The following is a 13,412-nucleotide window of genomic DNA, read 5'->3' on the forward strand; positions in this document are numbered from 1 at the left end:
CTTGCCATCTCCAAATTGAACTGTTTCAGCTTTGCCAAATATTTTGTGAGCTATTTAAAACTGTGGTCTTATACTTCTAGATCTTGTTTTTCACATTACTATATCCATGTTATATACTCAAAGAAATAGTAAGTATGTTTACAACCTATGTAATAATGGTATGCAAAACCTATCTAATAATTCTTTAATAATATTGGCATTTTTCTTCTTTTTATAAAACACAATAGAGGAGCCCTAGTGGCGAAGTGTGTTAAAGCTCTGAGCTGCTGAACTTGCAGACCGGAAGGTCCCAGGTTCAAATCCCGGAAGCGGAAGGAGCGCCTGCTGTTAGCTTCAGCTCCTGCCAACCTAGCAGTTCAAAAACATGCAAATGTGAGTAGATCAATAGGTACCGCTCCGGCGGGAAGGTAACGGCACTCCATGCAGTCATGCTGGCCACATGACCTTGGAGGTGTCTACGGACAACACCGGCTCTTCGGCTTAGAAATGGAGATGAGCACCAACCCCCAGAGTCAGACATGACTGGACTTAATGTCAGGGGAAACCTTTACCTTTACTATAAAACACAATACGAAATCCATGAAACAGTGATCTTTTTATTGAACCAACTACAAAGCATAAAATAGATCACACAAGTTTTCAAAGCTTCACTGCTTTATCAGACGGAAAGGTTATACAAGAGAAGAAAGCTGGTGATATTAGAGTCATAGACTTAGATTTTGTCTCAGATGTTACTCTGCTATCCATATTGAGGGATGCAAGGGAGAAACTACTCCCCTCTTTGGTGATGTGAATAAAATAGACTTTTCTGCATAGGAAACAGTGTTTTCTGTGTAGAAAATAATATTTTAAACACACACACACACACATATATATTCTGCACAGAAGATGCTATTTCCTGTGAAGAAAGTGCTGTAATTAGGGACTGTGCAGAATTTGTATGAGATTGATCTGCACAGAAAACTGTTCTCCTTGCAGGAAACAGTTTTTTATGTGCAGAAAAGAATGTTTCTGCACAGAAAACACTTTCCTATGCAGAGAATGTTGTTTTCTGCTCACAGTACCATATAGAAATTTTGCACAGAATAAGTCCTGAAATGCAAATAGACTTTAAAAAAATGTTTTCTATCACCGTGGCAAGAAAATGGCTAACATTATTTAGTGCTCTCTTTGGGGGGGGGAGGGGGGGAGTGTAGAACTACATTCCTAGCTGACACTATTAGGTTTCTGGACTACACAAGACTGTGTCCCATTGTTAACATGAACACAGTATTTCAAGTGGACCCTTTAGTCTTATGACTTCCTTCTTCTTCCATTTCCTTTTCAGTGCTTCCTGCTAAACTGAAGAGAATTACATAATGGGTGTGTTGTATCTTTTCCCCATCATCTATTTACCCAAAGCCAGCACACAGTCCAATCCAGGGGGGTCCTGCCTTTGCCCTTCTTCAGAGCAGGTTTCTCTGCCTACAGAAAGGATATTAGGCAGTTCCACTGATACCATGTATATATTTATATTTGTAGTCCCAATCCCTGTGGGGGCACATGGGGATTCTAATTTCTAAAGTTCTAGACTTTGCTGATAACTTCACTATCAGACAAAAATTAAAACATACTTTTAATATTCAGAATACCTTTTATTTAGTTGGTGTGAATAGTCCCTCATTCCAGATTTTAAATCACAGCTATTCCACCCATCTCTGTTGGGGGCCAGCTTTCTGATCCTGAGTCTCTGCATTTAGCTAGGCGTGCCCTTGGACTATTGACATGTGGTGCTGCCACAGTTCCTATAAACCAAGTGTACTTTCCCATACATAAGGCACCATAGCTGCTCATGCACACAGTAATTTCTCTCTCTGAAGCTATGGTTGAAGAATGCAGCCTAAAGGGAAGAAAGAGGGTGTTCACCTGAATTTGTGGTTTTTGAGTCTGGCTTTGCACCTATTGAGGTTTGTCTCTTTAACATGAAACCTTTTCCAGCAATCTCCCCTTGGATATGTTTAATTGTTTCAAGCCACATCTGCTAATGCAGGATAGGATGCATTTGGTGCGGTTGTCATGTTTTGCTGCCAGTCATCACAATACTCCAGCTAAATTGCTAAATCTTCCCTTAAAGCAACAATAGAGTTACAAGCACTGTGGATGACACAGCTTTGAGTCAGCCATTTGAACTAGCCATGGCTGTTTACTCATACAACATGTCTTACTATAGTAATATGCCACCACATCCAAAAATCAAACATACTTGATAATATTTCCATCTATACCACATGTACTTACATTCATGATTGTTGTTGGCTTATTATAGTCAATGTGTCAAAGGCACAGAAGCAATATATATTTGAAAGTTCGATTATTTATGTTAACAACAGAAAAGGAATAGCCATGGGATAAACAGGAACCCAAAGGTCCACAAAGACATAATTTATCTGAACAGATGTGTCAAAACAATTAAATATTTCCATCCAGTAACAAACATCTGTCTCCTACAATTCTTTGATGATGCACTACAATACTTACAAACTTATATCATCTTTCCTACAGCTGGGGGCACAAGCCGACAATGCCATCATTCTCACATTCTGCTTGTGGGCTTCTCATTAGGCCATCAGAATGTGGGACCATGAGGCTGGACTAGAAAAATCTTTTGTCTTTAGCCAGCAGGGAAGAAGAGACAGCATTGCTCTGACACTAGTGAATATGCTGGAGGTGTTACTGCATATGGTGAAGATTTTGGAGAAAGATGTCTGTTTTAGTCTTCCAGCTAGGATACCATAACCTGATACTGTCAGGGGGCTCCCACATGCTCCCAGCCACAATTTGACTGGGGGTGTGCTTTAGAGCTTGAAAAGTATGATACATTGCAGACAGAGGGATGCTGCGCAATCCAGGGTAAGAAATGCTGGTACAGTAGAGTCTCTTGGATAAGTGAGACTCTACTGTAGTCCGAAAAGCAGCAGACTCAGGTTCCAATCCAAGAAACAACGATGTTGTCTCTCCCAACAAGATTCCATTCCCCTGCAGATGCCTGATAATTGAATAAGCTGGCTAGGACTTCTGGAGTTGGAGGCCCTGGAAGGCTGCAGGTTGTACAGGCCTGTTCTAGGAGCTCAGCTGTTGCTTGTTTAATGTTTGTTCCTCTGCTAATCTCATAGACCTACAATACTCTACATGCTCTCCCCCACACTCCAAAGGTGGGGGTATGTTTAATCATTCTCTAGTTCCAATGTCCTTGCTTCACTTTGCTCAGACTGCTGGGGAGTGATTGCTACTGCTGAAGGCTCATCTTCAACTGTGGCTGAGCTAGGCTGGGAAGACAGTTGGGAGCTGCTGGCTTCCATTCTTCCAGTAGCCTTTCAGCAACTCCCCATCCTCAGTATTGGAGCTAGCTATGGTAATTAGGTTTTCCATTACAACTCTGTGGGTACTTCCCAGAGAAACATACCATAGAATCGCCTGGAGGATCCAGTATATTCCTAGGCAGACCATTTTTTCCTGCGAGTTAAGGTAAGTTAAACTGCAGGCATGGGTTACAAAGATCTTACCATATTTTATTGGGTGATCTGTCAGTGTTGCAAGCACAATCAGAACATGTTACTAGAAGTAGGATAGGTAAGCCATATGTGCAACAGATACTTTGACTCGCTGAGGATAACATTATTACAAGAAGCCAAAGTCAGAATACTAAGTGTGTGCTGACAGTCTTGCAAACATAATATGTGTTCTCCAGAAAATGCTTACATGTTTGCCTTCCTTGATGGCATTTGGTTATTACTGCTGAAGAAAGAAGTTGAGGGGGGCAGTTGATTTACAGGCATATCTTGATGTTGATCAAAAATCAAAGGAATCACCAGATGGTTCCTAGAACCTGGGATCTAGAGCAACCACTCAAGAAAACATTGAAATGCTATTTCATATTTCTCACCCAGATTGATTGATTGCTTGGTAGTATGGAAAAAATGGATAGGATTGGGAAACACAGGAGGGCTGATACTGGGAGATGTTAAGTTCTCCATAAAATTCTGGGAATGGGAGAGGTTGCACAATAAGAGTTTCCTGTGGAAGTATCTTCAAATAGAATGGGTTTACTAATATCCTTGCTCAGACGTTGTCTGTAGGCAATTGAAAATGGTCTACTATTATGGTTAGACATTTGTTACTTAGCAATTTCCAAGTGTGTGTGCGAAAGACTGAAAGAGTGAGGCTTCAGGAAGTTCAACATCTGGAAACAATTGGCCTCTCCTTATACAGTCACTTTATACTGATCTGGTTTCTGAAGATGAAAAATTCCAGAGCATGCTCCTCTAATGATTTTATTCCTCTTTCAAAACCTCTCTAAAAAAGAAATTTCCCACTTTCATGCAGTATAAAATGTCATTTGGCCCCACTGAGGAGAATGTTGGCTATGGGAGTTTTGGAATATAGCAGCTTTCATGATGAAATCTTATATTTTATGTTCATCATCACTCTTTACTTTTTCACAAACAAAAGCAAAATGGATGTTGTCAAGCTGAGGACACAAGATTTTGAAGCAACAAGAAAACAGAGAAAGAAAGCTCTCTTCATAATTTAAATCAAATACATTATTTGTCAACATCCAGGTTGACATCCAGGTTGAGGCTGGCAGTTTTTACCTAAAACCCTCAATTCCAAACAATTATATACAACCCCGTTATGTCAGCTTTACTGGCTGCCATTTTGCTACTGAGCATAATTCAAAGTGCTGGCTTTAGCCTATAAAGCCCTAAACGGCTCCAGCCCAACTGACCTGTCTGAACATCTCTCTCCCTATGAACCGGTTAGAACGTTAAGACCTGCTGGGGAGGCCCTGCTCTTGGTCCCACCCCCTTTGCAAGCACGACTGGCGAGGATGAGAGGCAGGGCCTTCTCAGTGGTGGCCTCTCGGCTATGGAACTCCCTCCCCAGGCATATCAGATTGGCCCCTCCCTCCTGGTATTCAGGAAAAAAGTTAAGACATGGCTGTGGGACCAGGCATTTGGGGAGCAGTGTAATACAGAACCAACATAAATGTAGCAGCACAAATGACAAGGATGGGACTAGTGTATGTTTTAATGGTTTTACTGTATTTATGTTTTATCTGTTTTATTGCTTTATGTTTTATATATTTGTAACTGCAATGTGGCATGGAAATTTGCCAAACTGTAAGTCACTCTGAGTCCCCTCCGGGGTGAGAGACAGTGGGATAGAAATATAGTAAGTAAATAAATAAATTACTTTCCTAGGAGAAAAAAATCTGGAGAAAAAAAAACCCTGTATATACTACAAACACCACATATTAGACTAACAGACAGTGCACACATCATCATAAAATCCACAAAGAAAAAAAGGCAGAAAAATCTACTGACAAAGAATATGAAGAATAGCTTCTTCTGCCATCTCAGTTGTCACAAGTCATAACAATTTCCTCTGTAATTAAAGGCACAGTTATATGTTTGCAGAGCTGCATATAACTTTCAGCTGACCACTGGAAGTTGGAATCAGAAACGATTCCAATGAAGATAAAGTTTTTAGCCTTTCTGTGTCAATCTTTTTTTGTTAATTTTGTTGACCTCTAATACTTCACACAAGTAAAAAATTAAAGGAGATCATTCAATGATAATTTATTTTATCTTACTTAAATTATTTGTATGACACCCCAAAACAAAGGCCTTATAAATCACAACCACAAACTATTAAAATTTAAAAGTGAAATTAAAATATTGGTTCACTGTGGCTGAAATAATTCAACACAAGTCTCTCAAGCAGTTCCTAATATGTTTAAGAGTTTGAAACTGTCAAGACCTTTAGAGGATTTTTTAAAAAGTAAATTGTTAATAATGATGCAAGACTGCTCCCATTGAAGTCTAAAGAGATACTGAATACAAAGTGAAGTCTTAAGCTTGCACATGCTCAGTCACATGACTATAACTCCTCCCACACCAAAGAGTCAAATCAACATACACATATAACACAGGTTTCCAAATATATATATTAACAAATAAATAGTGAGTGACTTGGAAGGTTGCTATTTCCAACATCCACTACCCACATCCTCTTTTTTTTGTTTTTTCTTGTGTGTGTGTGAAAAAAACCCCTTGAAAATGCTCAATAAAAACTTATGGGGGGAAGAATCACTGGTGAATTAAGGCAAATGTAGGTTTTTTGTAGTATCTGCACTGGGGAATTATTGGATTGTACCTTCTTGACCTTTGGATACCTGGATTTCATGCTAAAATCTGCAAGTTTAGTTTACATGTTATAGATATGGTATCTTGGCTCCCATGTTGCTGTGTGCATTTCCCTTGACTGTGGACACCATATTATCTATTTGATGATCCAAGATAAAGCCCAGTCATTGACAATGAGATAGTGTGAAAGACCCTCCAACCATCTGGAGTCTCTTTCACCCTTTTCCAGCTTTTTTCAGCTTTACATTAGCCTTACAGTAATGTAAAGAAAGCAAACCAGTTGTCAGTTAAAATGTATTACAGTAGCATCCACCTCCTCTGAAAGCATTGATCAATTGTAAACCGAGAAGTCCGCCTAAGCCCAAAACAGAGAAGCAATGCATTTGCGTGTGTATGGGTGACACACCTCCGTATAGGGGAGGAGAATCCAAGAACAACACAAACTCAAGAATATTTTGGGTATAAAATAGGCCACAACTTTTTATTGGTTACAGAACACGGGTTGGCTGCCATGCATGGGTCCTGGATCAAAGATCGGTCAGCCCACTGCTGACCGATACCTCAAACCAAGCCTGGGTGCTACCGAAACCAACCAGGTCATCGGTACCTGTGCACCCCCAGGGGACCACTGGATACTCCCCCCTCCTACCAATGAGGGGGGGAGTAAGCAAGCCAGATCCAGGCCCCATGTCAAATGCCACAAAAAGGGGGGTGGGATCACCCATCCTCCCTGCCGCCAACCCTGCCCTCTGTAGCCAACGAAACTAACTTCCGCTGCATCCCATTGACCAGCGCCAGGAAGTCCACGCAAAAACCCCCGAAATGGGAGATGGCAACTGCCGCCATGATCAGCCATCCTCTGCCATGCAGAAAATTACAAGTCCCAATAATCTGCCATGCAGATCAGCAGAAAATTGCGAGTCCCAGCAAACTGCCATGCAGATAATCAGAGAATCGCAAGTCCCAGCAATCTGCCATGCAGTTAATCGCAATCCCATGGCCTGAGGAGCTCCCTCCTCGACAGCTAAACAGTCTTGTCAATGCTGTCCCACCGTGCTGCTTTCCTTGGCTGCTTGCTGCTGGTTGCTGCTCCTCCTTGCTCAGTGGCCTTCCTTCCTTGCTTGCAATGGCAGACCTGCAGGGAGGGAGGAGAGCAGTCAGCAGACCTCGTAGCCTTGAGGAGGAGGGCAAGTCTGATGTATGAGGTGTACGCAGAGGATTTCCACCACCCCAATGTGTTTATAACATTCACTGGCACCCCACCAACAGTCGCTGTAGTGGCTGCTCCAATCCTGAAGGAATGACCCCAGTATTCAGAGGATGGGAGGCCCAAATCCTGCAGAGCATTGCGGAAGATGGCCATAAACTGGTATTATGGGATAGGAAAGGTCTGAATGATTTTTGCTAGAGTTGGAATGTAGGTATTCTACATTCATTTCAGTCTTTGGCTCTTGAACATCCTATTATCTTTGACCCCATCTATACTACCATATAACACAGTTTGAAAATGTGTTATATGGTCAGTGCAAACTCTTATAATGCAGATCTGTCACTTGAACCTTTTGTATATATGATACCATTAAGTTCCATCAGGTTCCATTCTCAGTGAAACTAGGATAGTGTACAGAGCCCCTAATGTTACTTGTGTCCCAATCAGCAATCCAGGTTGACTTTGAATTTACATCTGGGTGGCAGTTTAGGAATTTGAGTTGGTTCTCCTCGTTTTCACTTCTTCTGGACAATCTAAATGTTTGTGAATTTCTATTTCTTTACTTGGACAAAACTTGGAGGCATGATAGATCATCTTAAGAGGGAATTACCTTTGCCAAATGACAGACAGACAGTTCCACAGTGTTATGTTTGTCAGCTTCTAAATGGACTTCAATGAACAAATGTGTGTCTATGTATTATGGCCATTCTGGCTAAAAAAACCCCAAATAAGCCTACATTCTTGATGAATCTGTCAATCAGACTGCAAATAATTTTTATTTATTGAGTGAATTCACTATGGTACAAATGTCTGAATAACTACATTAAACTACTGTAAGGCATCATACAACTTGGGCATCATGAACAATGGCCATGAAGACCCCAGATTAATGGAAGGGAAGCATTGATCAATTGTAAACCGAGAAGTCTGCCCAAGCCCAAAACAGAGAAGTAATGCATTAATCCTACTGAAAAATGAATACATTTTTGTGCTTCAGTAGTTCCTATAACTCTTTCTCCCCTCCCTTTCCTTCATTCTCTAAATAACAATTTCTTTCCAGTAAAAATATTTATTTAATTTCAACAAAAGTTTAAAATTTAAACTTAAGGGAAATGTGGAAAACATCCGCTCCTATCTCAGATGTGCATGCAAATGTACCCGTGTAGTTCCAGAACTGTTCAGTTAATTTAAAACAAAAAGTGAGAAAAATCTCACAAATCCATACACCATACAGGTGGCTCCAGGAGGAAAGAATGAGGAAGAAATTCTTCATCCGCCTAAGCTAACATCAAACAAATAATGCATGCACTGCTCTCAGCAGTCTTTTGAAACTGGTTTCTTTAGTTTCTATATTTAGCTAAGAACAGCCCTGAAACTAAATGGCTGGGAAAGGGGGAATATGTAAATTCATTGATGTCATACATAAGCTCTCCTCTCAAATACTGGACTTTGAATCATCAGAGAATACTCATTATTGCCACTGATTAGAAGCTAATGCAATTAGTCCAACTCCACCCTATCTCTCCACAGTATATCACATTCTACATTGAAGGGTTGTGTTCCTCATCCGCCACTAAAATATGTTAATTATGAGTGACCCAGAAAACACCAGAAAACCTCAAGGTGATGGGACTTCCCCATCACCCATTTGGCCAGACATGATCCAAACTGGACCTATTAAATCTGGCTGTTCCACTCAGGAATTTGAGCATTGGCCAAGCTGCATGGATAATTCTAAATGGGAGAGAATGCCCAGAAATTTGAGCAGGAAATTATTTATAAATGCTGATGATGTCAATATTCAACTCTTTCCATTTAATCATTGGGAAGGGCCATCAAAGTTCTGAACTAATGTCTGCAGTCAATGGTGGACTGGAAAAAATAAACAAAACAAAGCCTAATCTGGAAAAGACAGTGGCACTGTTGGTTCAAGTCTTTACTGGTTTGGGACAGATTATATATCCTTTCATAAAGATATCCCTACCACTCATGGACCAGATCTGTAGCAATGGGATGCTCTGGTATTCTCAGCTTTCCTGAATGTGATGTTGATGGTAGTGGCTCGGGTACCTTTCACCAGCTCCCTCTGTTGTCTCAGTTCTCCTCTATCCCTGAGAGCATAGTCGTAATTTGTGCCTCAATAAACATGTAGCAAACTGTATTAGAAACAAATCCAGGATAACGTGGATAACTCCACCTGAGATGGTACATTGTTCTTGCTTTTGAGGAATCATTACAACCTCCCATCCCTGTGGCACTGGAATTGGTGAACCATGTGAGACCTTATAGGCTCACCTCCTCACCACACTGCCCATCTGCCATGGCTCCTCTCTTCTATTTTTAAATGTTAAAACTCCCCCCCCCCCCCCGCCCTGCCAATATTTCCAGCAATCACTAGAACTATTATTATACATCTTGGCAATCCTTTCCGGTGTGAAGTAGCATTTGTACATCATGTTATTAAAATATTTCAAGTCATAATTCAGTGTAAATTTCAAATTCTTTGTCCAGACACTTTCCCATTGTTCCATTTGTATTTGTTTACCAATATTTTGTGCCCACTTAACCATATAATTTTTCACCTGTTTCTCCTCCATTTCATATTTTAACAACAATTTATACAACTTAGCAATTAAGTGGTCTTTTCTAGAGTCCAAAATAGTTTCAAGATCAGGTTTCTCAATAACAAATCCAAATAAGTTTTTATCAATTTTAAATTGTTCTACTAATTGTCTGCAGGGAAACCACTGTATTGGGAACCTTTCATAAAGTAGTTCCTTTCTTGTCTTTATTCTGTACTAATCATTATCCAACACCAACAAGTGGTGGACACTTTTAATGTAGTTTTGTTTTTCTTTTTTGTGGTATTTAAAAGTTTTTGGGTGTTCTTTGTGTTTTCCTTAAAGTAGCTATTTTTCTTCTTCAAAATATACTGTAAACACCTTGGTGGTAGTTGGTGGTGGTGATGGTGATGATGACAGAGAAACACCAGCATTTTTCACAGAAAACTAGGAAACATACATCTATGTATAGGGTTTTTTTCAGTATCTGTCTTGAATTCGCCAACCTTATCAGAATTTCCAAACATGAGCCTATGGGTGTTGTGCTGTCACTGAGAGATTTCTCACAGGAGGACTGGGAAACTTGGGATTCACTAATGCCAAAGGATGATACATCCTTCCCCTTAATGAAAACAGTTGAACTTTTGGTGGAGCTGCAGCAACTCCAGCTTTAAAGGATTCAGTTCCCATCTGGAAGAAGTTTGTCTCTACAACAATCTGTGCCTAGTATACCTTGCCTATATCTACCTACAACACTATACTTCTGCAGATAACATCTTAGACCACTGCTGAGCATGCTTTTGCTCAGAAGTCATTTGCTAATGCAGTCTGAAACCTTTGCTGACCTTTGACCCCATGACCTTCCCAGCTGTCTAAGGGTGCTTATCTTAATAGATCCTCTTCAATCTCAGCCTTCTTAAAAGAGGTACAATATGAATTTTAAGACTAAGAGGCATATATTTATATATAGGTTGAAAAGGAAAACAATGTAAATACCTTGACTTCTTATCTCAGAATGATAGAGAGATCACCAGATAAACTTTTCTAAAAAGTTGGGTCACCAGAAGTGAAGACGTATTGGCCACCACCTCATATTTTGATCTATGTCACTATCACTTTTCAATTAATAATTTTTTGGACTGACTGTCCATGCTGGTCATTGTATGCTTCTCCAATGAAGGAAATCATAAAAGAGGCTTCTTGTCTCAGTGGAAGTCTGAGCAGTAAGGTCTACCTGAGTTTTGACATACCACGTCTTCAGAGTTTCTAGTCTTCCTCCTGTTCTGTTTTCTAGTCCCGCCTTCTATTTTGCTCACAGATTCCAATCAGTCTTTCAATGGGCTCTGTCTGTCTGTCCGTCTGCTCATCCATCCATCCTTCCATCCATCTTTGTCACGTAACCTTATTTATACCCTAACCCTTTTCCCAAGCTGAGACTCATTTCTGTAGTTTTACCCCAGTACCTAACTAATTCTAGACTGCAACCCAAAGCCCAGCCCTAGCAGTAAGCCCCTTCCACATTGCCTCTATATCCCAGGATCTGATCCCAGATTATCTATTAACCCAGGTTATCTGGGATCAGATCCTGGGATACAGGGACAGTATGGAAGGAGCCATAGGGCCCTTCCACACAGCCACATAACCCAGAATATCAAATCAGATAAACCACAATATCCACGTTTAACTGGGTTATCTGAATCCACACTCCCATATAACCCAGTTCAATGTGGATTTTGTACAGCTGTGTGGAAGAGGCCTAAGCAAGTTTCTTGGTGGAGCAGGGATTTCATCTTGGCTTTTCCCAGAACTAGTCTTAGGCCCCTTCTATACTGCCCTATATATCCCAGGATCTGATCCCAGATCATCTGCTTATCCCAGATGATCTGGCAGTGTAGACTCATATGATCCAGTTCAGAGCAGATAATCTAGGATCAGATCCTGGGATATTGGGCAGTGTATATCCAGCCTGACATTGTACCACTATATCACTCTGTTGTACATTCCTCTTGTTTGCAATGTGAATATATGCCACGGGAAATATTGGTGTGGACACAGCAATCACACTTGATGCATGAACTGCAGAGCTACCCTAAGTAACACACAGGCCCGGCCCTAGGTAATTTTCAAGTGTAAGCAAGCAGGATTTTTGGCGCCCCCCCCCCCCCCGGAAAAACCAATCACTGAAAAATAAAAGGTAGAGATGAAGAGAACACACACACACACATGGCACATATGGTCCCTGCATATGTATTTGTCTATATATATGTATCTTATATATACATACACATACACACAATGTGGAAAATATGTGGCAAGGTAGATAGATAGGTAGGGAGCCACAGCAGAAGAACCTTCCCTGGAGCAAGGCCTAATAATAGTAATAATAATAATAATAATAATAATAATAATAATAATAATAATAATAATAATAATTCATCCCAACAAAGGATTCCCCCAGGCAGGAAGCAGCCAAGCAATTGAAACATTTATACCTGTCTCCAACAGACAAGAGTTCTTTATTTCTCCCACCCTGGACTTTCCGCAGATATATAAACCCCACTTGATTGGTTTCCAACCTCTAAGGATGCCTGCCATAGATGCAGGTGAAATATCAGGAGAGAATGCTTCTGGAACATGACCATACAGCCCAGAAAGCTCACAGCAAACCACTTGTCTTTACTGTATTACACAAATGTAATGTGCATCTCAATTTTGGAATAGTCATTTAGGTGTGGCTGAGATTGATGTAAATACGGTAGTTTTAGCCTTCTTACTCAGATAGAAGCTTGAATAGGCCTACAGTAACTAGGCTTTGGCATTTTAAAGAATATTCTCAGCATGATAACTATAGTCCTTGTCCTCTGCTGAGCATGAGAATGATGAGCAGACCTTTTTTCAACCTCTGACAACTCTGATGGCAAGGCTGGGGTGATTTACTTGAAGTGGGGACAAACTTAGTAGATGTGGGCGAAACGTCAGTATTTTAAAAACTCTAAAATCACAACAGTAAATAAAGAACACCACTCAGAAAACAAAGGAATTCCAGACAGGAAACAATCGGGGCCAGCTAACACCTCTCAACAAAAGATTACCCTAGGCAGAAAGCAGCCAGGCTTTGAAGCTGCAAGACTATTTAATGCTAATCAAGGTACTTCAGACAAGAGTTATTTTTCCAGCCCTGAACATTCCACAGATATTTAAACCCCACTTGCGTATTTTCCAAGAGACCTCACAACCACTGAGAGAAGAACCCCACTTGCTTTGTTTCCAACAGACCTCGCAACCACTGAGGGTGCCTGCCATAGATGCAGGCGAAACGTCAGAAGAGAATGCTTCTGGAACATAGATATAAACTCACAGAGAGACTGGGGAAACAGCCAATGAATGTCCCTGCAGTAGAAAGGAGATGAGGAAGGAAGAAGGGAAGGAGGAAGAAAGAAGGAAGGAAGGAAGGAA

The 13,412-nt window shown here is 40.7% G+C and overlaps 1 protein-coding gene across 1 annotated transcript in view; it reads left to right on the forward strand.

Annotated features, from left to right (window-relative positions):
- gfpt2 (glutamine-fructose-6-phosphate transaminase 2) overlaps positions 1 to 13,412 on the forward strand; it is a 116,375-nt gene that overhangs the window by 29,276 nt on the left and 73,687 nt on the right. The gene's annotated exons all lie outside the window — the stretch shown is intronic.

The sequence above is a fragment of the Anolis carolinensis genome, chromosome 2 (genome assembly GCF_035594765.1).
Source record: "Anolis carolinensis isolate JA03-04 chromosome 2, rAnoCar3.1.pri, whole genome shotgun sequence".
Taxonomy (NCBI): Eukaryota; Metazoa; Chordata; class Lepidosauria; order Squamata; family Dactyloidae; genus Anolis; species Anolis carolinensis.